Below are 10,423 nucleotides of genomic sequence, written 5' to 3'. Positions count from 1 at the left end.
TATTCCTGAGTTGCGCAGAGATCTTATGACCGAGGCACATCGATCGCGGTTCTCTATCCACCCTGGCTCGACGAAGATGTATCGCGGCATGAGGCGTTAGTATTTTTTAAGGGATGAAGCGCTAGATAGCCAGTTTTGTGGCCGAGTGTGACACGTGCCAGTGTGTCAAGGTCGATCATCAGAGACCCCTGGGTCCCTTGCATTCGTTGAGCGTCCCATTGTGGAAGTGGGAGCACATATCCACCAATTTTATCATGGGTTTGCCGAGGACTCAGCGCGGTCACGACATTATCTGGGTTGTCGTCGATCGTCTGACGCGGTGCATTTTCTTACGATTCGTGTGACCTAGACTTTAGACCAGCTTGCGAGCTTATTCATCTAGGAGATTGTGTGACTGCACAGCATTCCAGTTTCGATTGTTTTTGACTGAGACCAGAGGTTCACATCTTAGTTTTGGAGGAGCTTCCAGACGGCAATGGAATCTGTTTTGCAGTTCAACACCGCATATCATCCGCAGACCGATGGGTAGACCAAGAAGGTCAACTAGATCCTTAAGGATATGCTTCGAGCTTGCGTGATTGATTTCTCAGGTAGTTGGGATGAGCACCTACGATTGGCTGAGTTCGCGTACAATAATAGCTATCAGGCGACCATTGGGATGGTTTCTTTTGAAGTATTATATGGTAGACCGTGCAAATCTCTGAGTTGTTAGACCAAGGTTGGAGAGTGGTGTCTCCTAGGTCCGAGCTTATGTAGCAGACATCAGAGGTCATCGACATCAAGTAGAGGATGCGCACAACTCAGAGCCAGTAGAAAAATTTTACTGGTCATCGGCGTCGTCCCTTAGAGTTTGTCGTTGGGGACCATGTGTATCTCAAGGTCTCACCCATAAGGGTATGGTTTATTTTAGAACAAAGGGCAAGCTTGCCCCGAGATTCATAAGACCTTTCGAGATCACCGGGCGCATTGGCGCTGTGGCCTATCGGCTTACCTTGCCATCTCAGTTGTCTGGCGTCCACAACATTTTCCACGTCTCTATGCTGAGGAAGTGTGGGTCAGACATCGTTCTTGTTATTAGTTGGCAGCCGTTGGAGGTTTGTGAGGATGCTTCTTACATTGAGCAGCCATTTCGTATCCTCGAATTGAAGGAGCAGGTCCTCTTGACCAAGGTCATTCCCTTTGTGAAGGTGCAGTGGGGCCATCATAGTGTGGATAAGGCGTCTTGGGAGCGCGAGGCGAAGATTTGAGAGCGCAATCCCCATCTTTTCAATGTTTGATTGTATGTTGTATTTTATTTTGATTATATATGATGTCATGATTTCTATTCCCTTATGAGTTATGTTTAGTTGTGATGGTAATGTAAATTTTGAGGATGAAATTTTTATTAGGTGGGGAGATCTGTAAGGCCCGTATCCTAATCCGTACCGTTCCATAGATTCCCACGATCCTCCCCATTGAATTTTGGCAATCCACAACATATAATCAACATTTGTGCGTGACCCTAAGTCGTAACCTATAGATTTGAGACGGCTCAATCCGAGACTTGTACCATTACGACTACACCGTCGCCGCGGTTCCAACACTGCGTCTTGCACACCGATTCGATGCCCTGGCCAAGAGATATGGGCACACGTTTATCTCAAAGAAATGCCGCGCATTTTCGAAGCCAAGAGAATCTCTACAACCCATTTCATCAATTCATCCATCAATCAATCAATCAATCAAAGTACACAACCAATGCTTTCTTTCTCCCCAAGTCAAGCAACCTACCCAAAGTCAACTCTCAAGTCAAGTACATCTATCAACTCACATCCATCACTCACAACCATCACCTCTCTCTTACAACCACCATTTCTATCTCTCTTTCTCTACACATTTTACAAGCAACAAAGAAGAAAAAAAAGTGCACGTCTAACCACTTCTAAGGAGAGAAAAAGAGTGTGTTGTGTGTGGCCCACTTCCTACCCCAAGATCCATCATCCCAGCCCTTCATTTCTCATCATCTTCCATCAAAGAGAGACATAAGGAGTTCGGCATTCCATTGGACCAAGAAGATCGAACGGTGGGTGTTTTATAGGCCTAGATTTCATGTTTTAATGATGGGCCAAGTGGGGCCTACCGATTAATGGTATGAATCTTACTTTCGACCCTAGATGTGGCCGATGGCCTACCATGATTCACATGATCATTCCCTGATGGGGCCATTCTCCATGGACCCCATCATGATGTTTACTTTTCTAAGTTTGAAAGAGGTCTTCTAGACCTTCAATTTTTATGGAGAAGGAATCTCCACCATTGATTTTGATTTGGTGGGCCCACATGTATTGGGACCCACTTGATGTATGATTGACTACATGGAAAGGGAGGGCTCATAGTGGCGGAGCCCTCCATCATCACGTCTCTCTCTCTCTCTCTCTCTCTCTCTCTCTCCTTCCTTTATTTTGTGGCTCACATGATGAGTGTATGTGATATCTAGACCGTCCATCCAACGGACCACATGGCTGTCCAAACATGGGGACCAACCCACCTTGCTACCCTTTTTGTTTTAAGGGTCCAGACGTCTACCATCCAGACCATCCAGCAAGGTCTAGACGTTGCTGGAAATGAAAATAAAAATATTAGCTTGATTCAAAAGCATTGGGTGGGCCACTTGTGCAGGCCCCACCTTGATGTATGAATATAATCCACACCGTCCATACTATTTCTCAGCCCATTTTAGGTGTTGAGCCGAAAATTGAAGCCAATCCGATTATATGGCAGGCCATAACATAGAAAATAGTGATTTTTATCGTTAAAATCAATTAGGGGCCACTTTAATTTTTCTACACGCCGAAACATGCTGAACATTGGGCTCGTTTAGACTGTCTTGAGCCATAGAATCCAATGGGTAGAGTGGATCCACCTGATGTGGGACCCACCTAGGAAAAATCGTGGATAAATAAAAAAAGAAACGTTTACAGCAGGCGCTGCTGCTGCTCGTCCAGAGGATGCTGCAGCAGCTTCTTGCTGTTGCGTGCTAGAGTGGCAGGGACGTGGGACCTAACTGTAGGCCCCATCGTGATGTGTGTTGAACATCAAAGCCGTGCATTTGATGAGCCCCTTTTAGCAGTGGGGCACCCCAAAAATTAGTCGTACTTGAGAGCTCAAGTGGCCCACACGGCAGGAAATAGTGATGAATTGAACGTCTGCCATTGGAACTTCTCTGTTCTAAAAGTTTTGGATAAATATAAAATTTATTTATTTATTTTATTAGGTCTATGTGACCCTATCAACTGATGGATGGAAATAAACATTATAATGGGCCCCACATGGGACCCACCCGTGATGGGATTGGTTTGGCTGGTGTACCACACACCGGCCCTATAGCTGTTGATGTGGCAAGAGCCCACGTTGGTGACATGCTGATTTGTGGGGTCCTCTTTGATGTATGTGTTGTATCCAAACCATCCATCTTATTGGCAAGCCAGTCTTTGGCTTAAGACTAAAAATGAGGCAGATTTATCAGGTGGACCACACCACAAAAAAACAGTGGAGAGATAAATGCCTACCATTGAAGTCCTTTCAGACCACAACAGTCTTGGATTAAATTGATATTTGTTTTTCCTCCCAACTAGGTCTTTATGACCTTACTAACTGACCAGATGGAAAATGAACATGATGGTGGGCCTTAAAATTTTTATAATGGTGAAAAATCATTATCTCCACTGTTATTTGTGATATGGTCCAAATGATCTTCCGATATGATTCATTCCTTTGGAAATGCTTTAGAATGATCTCTTAATGGGTTATGGCCCATTGCAATGTATGTAAGGCCCAATTGGTCTAGCCCATTGATGCGGCCCACTTGATATATATGAGGCCCATGTGATGCAACATTGAATGTATTTGAGGCCCATGGGTTGAGGCCTAATGGGATGTATATCAGGTCCATTGCAATGTGTGATTCCACTATGGTTTATGTAATGATGTATATGGTGGGTCATGCTTTGGGAGCAATGATTGATTGACGTCCACATTGTAAGTGTTATATTGGTTAAATGTCTGCATTGTAACTCTCCCTAGGGCTCATTGATAGGCCCATACTTGTTGTGTGTAGGTTGTCTAGGCCCATCTTTGCTGTGAGGATAGTTCATCACCATATAACATGCTTAGTATAATTCCATGACTCATGCTCAAACGCATCATATGTATGCTTAATATGAGTAGTGACTGATCATATCATATGTCATTGGGCAGATTATTTATAGGACTCATTGATAGGAGTTACCCACATGAGCGCGTGATACGCGCAGGATTGCTGCATGACTGGACGGTATGACTCATGCATCTCACATATGTGTGACATGATCATTGTATGCCCTAATGACATCAGGGTCGTGGTCTCCACAGGCACATCGTGGATGGCCGGATTAAATACCGAAAATATTGGATCTAGCACTGTGGGCACATAGGATGTCCTTGGGTGAAAATTCTAGAACCATTTTAGTACCAGGAGATGCTTCAATGTCTAGACCAAGTGGATAGACGAGCGCACGAGTGCCGAATACCAGTAGGCCATATCTCCCATTATGTCGTAGTCAGTTGGAAGGGGGTGTGGCCTTATTCGCCCGAGTGAGGGAATTGTAAGCTAGGTTGAGTTTGACCAGATCGTAAATGAGTCTGTTATCGATGAGCCCAGTAAGCATTGACAAACTACTGGTCAGGCAAATAGTATGGTTTCTTCCACTCGCTGGGCTGTGCGACTAAGGAGGCGACAGTCAGTGTGGAGTGTACTAAACCCCGGTGATAACCTAGAGGGAAAATGTACTGATATATGTACTTAATGAGGACTGACATGCTTGTATTGCATCTCACATATGAGATTTGGCTATGTAGGCCATGCATCGAAGAGCCTTGGTATGGCTGGTAGTATTTATGGACTTACCGGAATATTTTCGCATTACTCTGATACTGCATACTTGACACTTGCCTCGTGCACACACTTACACCACCCTCTAAGCTTTTGTAAGCTTATGCACGACCATTACGTATAGGTGACGTTAGATCACATCAACGCTAAGGCAGGAGTGTGCATCAGATTATTTTGGAGCTTTTTGATCACTTTATATTTCCCTTTCTGCATTGTACTTAAAGCTTTTAATATAGTGGATATGTGGTGATGTTTTTCTTTTGTGACTTGGTTATGCTTGTGGTCATGCTCCATTACTAAAAAAAATTCATATTGAAAATTCTCCTTGTAAGATCCCAGGATTGGAATCTGGTATATAAATGCTGGGAGCCGAGAATGGAACACTGTGGAGGCTGTTAGCGCCAGATTCAGTGATCGGGAATTTTGTGAGCCCGTTTTCCAAATTTGGTGCATGACACTAAAAGTATGGATTTGATGCTCACCAAGGCAAGGGATGGATCTTAGTAGACTAAGATTGAAGAATTCACATGCCAAAGATTCAAGAAAAACAGGTGAGGAATGAAGAGAATCAAATATTTGAAGTGAAGAAAAGGAATCCTGAAATTATCCTGAAAACAAACATATTCCTGAAATTGTCATAAAGAAACATATTCTGAAACTTTGGGTCAGTTTGTGAAATTACATAGAGTGAGATCTATCGTGGAAAACTGCATAAATTTGAGACGGTTTCTAGAGTTTTCCAACTAGGTACGAAAGTTGGAGTTCCACAACTATAAATAGGGCTCCCTAGGATGTTCCTAGGCATGTTTTAGGGTTTGAAGAGTGGAGAAAAAGTGTAGACAAGCTGTCGCCAAGAGTTTTTCTTTCTTTTCCTTAGTTGTTTTTATACTTTTCTTTAGAAATTTTAGTTCAATCATGTCTATGGTTGACTAAACCTCTTAGCTAGGGCTAAGAGGTGAAACTTATAGCGTGATGGATGTTCCTATTACTTTGATTCATATTTATGTTGAACTCTCTTTGATTCTAATTTGATTGTTAAGGAATACTTTCAGTTTTTAATGATTTATTGTGACTTAAATTACAATAGATCTGCAATGGCTTTGAGTATCTTCTTTTCATGTATTAAGATTATAAAATTAAGAAATCCTGCTGTTCACTATCATCCCTTAGGCATGGTTGGATGATGGAATCCTTCCTAACTTTCACAATTCTCTAATGATTGGTTGTGGGATTAGTAAATCCTGTTATTTACCTTGTCTTCTAGGCATGGTTTTGTGATGGAATCACTTCGAGTTCTCACACCTCTCATCCATTGAGAATTAGGTAAAAGGAAGTTTAGATTTAGTTTTATTGAGATATCTTCCAATTGGATAAGATGGGACTCTGATTCCAGTTGTGTCCTTAAATCAAGCATAGATCTCCCTGATCTCTACAAGTGGTTCCTTAGAAAACCTAGTAACTAACTTTGAATTTATTAATTTTAATCACTTTAATCACAATTACTCTCTCAATTAATTCAAATTTACATTCACATCTTCTTCTAATTCTAATTCTAGTTACTTTCAGAATACGTATAAGTTTCAATCCCTGTAGATTCGACCTCGGTCTCACCGAGATTATTACTACATCGCGACCTACACTTGGGGTTATGAACAAGTTTTTGGCATCATTGTCGGGGACTGACGGTTGCATTTTCTGAATTTAATGAGTTTCGGAATTAGGTTAAGAATAAGATTTATTTACTTTCTATTTTTAGGTTAGGGTTTCTCTTAATTTTTTTTAGAAACTAACTTTTCTTTCTATTTCTATATTTAGAAACTTTTCTAATTTCTTTTTAGAAACTAACTTAGCTTTCTATTTATAGGTTTAAAAACTTTTCTTTTTTGTTTTTAGAAACTAGGTTGCTTTTTTTTTTTTTAGAAACTTTCATAATTTGTTTTTAGAAACTTTCCTTTTTCGTTTTTAAAAACTAGGTTGCTTTTCTTTAGAAACTTTCCTTTTTTATTTTTAGAAACTAGGTTGTTTTTTTTTTTTTTTTGAAACTTTCCTGTTTAGTTTTAGACACTAACTCATCTTTCTATTTCTATTTTTAGAAACTTTTTTATTTCTTTTTTAAAAACTAATTTACTTTTCTTTTTCTTTTTTAGAAACTAACTTACTTTCTATTTTTTGAAACTTTCCTTTTTCTTTTTTTAGAAACTAGACTGCTTTCTTAGTTCTTTTTTTAAGAAACTCACTCACTTTCCTTTTTCTAGGTTTAGAAATTTTCCTAATTTGTTTTCAGAAACTAACTCATCTTTCCATTTTTAGAAACTTTCTATTTCTCTTTTTAGAAACTAATTCACTTTTCTTTTTCTTTTTCCGGATCCTAACATAGAAACTTCTAATTTGATAACTTCTTTCTAATTCTCTCTCTTTGTATTTTTAGATTTCTATTTCCCTTTTTCTTTTTAGGTTTAGGTTAGATTTTGAAATTGAGGGCTAAGGGTGTTTCATGCCCAAGTGGGTTCGTGACAACACTCGATGTCTCCTGAGTGAAGGAGGATTGGTTGAGGGGTTATTTATCCATCACAAGATTAGACACCACTTAAGATCCATAGAATTAACTGAAGTTATAGCTGCAAATCAACTGGTCAATCAACCTCCAAATCCACCCCAACCTATGGTGGAGGAAATCCAGGATAAGAATGAGGTGCATCGAGCACCCTCGCCTCTTACTTTATGAGACTATTTACAACCGGCGGGGGTGAGCACCCGTTCTTGTATGATTTTTCCAGAAAATACAAGAAACATAAACATCAAGCCAGGAGTGATCCAACTCCTTCCAAAGTTCCTTGGGTTTGAATATGAAAATTCATATTTACACTTGAAAGAGTTTGATGAGATCATAGCTACTTTATACTTTCCTAATGTGTCTAAGGACACAATCTGGCTAAAACTCTTCTCTTTCTTTCTGAAAGAAAAGTCTAAGACGTGGTTACATTCACTACGTCCACGATCTATTGGAAGATGGAATGACATGGCAAGGGAGTTCATAAAGAAATTCTTTCCATATCATAAAACAAACACCATCAGAAAGTTGATCATGAACTTTGTCCAAAGGGAAGATGAAACATTCTTCTAATGTTGGGAGCGGTTCAAGGATCTTGTCAGTTCATGCCCACAACACGGTTTTCAAACATGGCATATAACAAATTTCTTCCATAAAGGACTGACATCTTCCATGCGCCAATTTGTTGAGACAATGTGCAATGGGGAATTTATGAATAAAGATGTTGATGAAGTGTGGGATTACTTTGATAAACTTGCTGAAACCACACAATCATGGGGACATCTGCCCAAGAACGAGCATTACGTCTAAGCCTACTCAATCAAAGGAGAGAGGTGGAATATCTTTTGAAAGAGAAAGATGATATCAATGGTAAAATGGCCACTCTCACAAGGAAACTCGAGGCAATTGAACTTAGGAAGGATAAGGATAAGGAAGTTATCTTTGGTATTTGTGCTTATAACATTCATACAATTGAAAATTGCCCAACAATACCTACATTTCAAGAAATATTGAATGACCAATCAAATGCTGTAAACAACTACCAAAGGCCTTTCAAGGGACTCACTTCGAACACATACAACTCCAACTGGAGAAATCATTCGAATTTCAGTTAGAGGAATGGATAATATGTTACACCTCAAGGAATCTCTAATCAATTCTTAAATCAAGGGAAACCCCAAGAGGAATTGGTTCAAAATCCTCAAGAGCTCATCCAGCAAAGTACTCTTCAAGCCTTACAAGAACTCACAAAGGTTATACAAAAGATAGACTCACGCGTTACGATTATGGAGAAAGGGATGCTTCCAGCCCAACCTATCCCCAATCTTAAACCACAATACAAAGTTAGTGAACCGAGCTCTTCAAATTCAATGGAGCAAGTTTATCACTACTCTTAGGAATGGGAAGATAATTGACAAATCTATTCCGGTAAGGACTAAAAATTCTAAGGACCCAGATGTAGATGAGAATGATAGACCAAGTGATGCTCCACATGAGGTAGAACCGAAACTTTAAAGCAAACTAGTTGCTCCATTCCCCCAACGGTTGATTGCACCAAAACCTCTTTCTAACTCTCAGGACATCCTAAAGGTGCTGAAACAAGTGAAGGTCAATATTCCTCTACTAGATGCTGTAAAACAAATACCTTGATATGCTAAATTTCTGAAACTTATATACGGCCAAAAGATGGTAAAATATCCAAAAGAAAATATTTTTGACAAAGAAAGTAAGTGTCATCCTAACGTAAGATGTGCCACAGAAATACAAAGATCCCAATAGCCCAACCATTGCTTGCGTAATTAGGAATTACTGGATTGAGCATGCACTTCTTGACTTAGGAGTAAGTGTAAATTTGATCCTTTACTTGGTCTACAAACAATTGGGTCTAGGTGAATTGAAACCCACCCGGACTACATTACAACTTGCCGATCGCTTAGTTCGTGTACCGAGAGGGATAATTGAGGATGTGTTGATCTAGGTTGACAAATTTTACTACTCAATAGATTTTATCATCCTAGATACTCAACCTATCATGGACATGAGCACTCAAATTCCCATCATCCTTGGTCGCCCATTCCTTACTACATCAAATGTAATCATCAATTGTAGAGTCATGAATTTATCTGTTGAGAATGACATTAGAGCTCAATATCTTTTTCAATATCAACAAACAGGCAGAGTATGATGATGATGCCCACGATGTTAACTTGATTAATTCTTTCGTGGAAGATAGAACTCTAATGACCGTATCCTCAGACCCTCTAGAGACGTACTTGGCCCACTCCCATAATTTAAATGATGATATGATTAGGGATATGGGTGCTATGCTTGATACTGTGCCAATACTTGAAGTTAATCGGCGGAGGCCATAATTTGAAGAATTGTCTTAAACTAATGTAGTGCCTCTACCGTCTAACCTCAAGGCATTGAATCTTGACATAAAACCTTTGCCCTCTGATTTGAAATATATCTATTTAGGTCAAGATGAGACATACCCGATGGTAATTTCTTCCCACCTTGAGCAAGAACAGGACAGTATGCTTATCTCTACTTTCATTGAGTACAAAGGATCCCTTGGATGGTCGATTGTAGACCTCAAGGGAATTGACCCTTTGATTTGTACTCACCGTATTTATCTAGAGTAGCAACCACAACATACACTAAATCCAAATATGAAGGAAGTGGTTAACGTTGAAGTTCTTAAGCTATTAGATGTGGGTATCATATACCCAATATCTAATAGTCAATGGGTGAGTCCAACTCAAGTGGTTCCTAAAAAGTTAGGAATCAATATCATAGCCAATGCCGACAATGAACTCGTGCCAGCTAGGATCACTACCGGTTGGAGAATGTGCACTAACTACAAGAAGTTGAATACCGTCATGATGAAAAACCACTTTCCTTTACCCTTCATCGATCAAATTTTGGAAAGGCTAGCTGGTCATTCTTATTACTGTTTCCTT

The 10,423-nt window shown here is 40.0% G+C and overlaps 1 non-coding gene across 1 annotated transcript; it reads right to left on the bottom strand.

Annotated features, from left to right (window-relative positions):
* Nucleotides 1-7,976: 7,976 nt before the first annotated feature.
* Nucleotides 7,977-8,083, bottom strand: LOC131250335 (small nucleolar RNA R71). The gene has a single exon (XR_009173256.1). It is a non-coding gene; the product is annotated as a small nucleolar RNA R71 (small nucleolar RNA).
* Between the last annotated feature and the right edge of the window lie 2,340 nt (nt 8,084-10,423).

This window comes from Magnolia sinica, chromosome 6 (assembly GCF_029962835.1).
Source record: "Magnolia sinica isolate HGM2019 chromosome 6, MsV1, whole genome shotgun sequence".
Taxonomy (NCBI): Eukaryota; Viridiplantae; Streptophyta; class Magnoliopsida; order Magnoliales; family Magnoliaceae; genus Magnolia; species Magnolia sinica.
The sequence above is the reverse complement of the archived record's forward strand: the minus strand, read 5'-3'. Positions and strand labels throughout refer to the sequence as shown.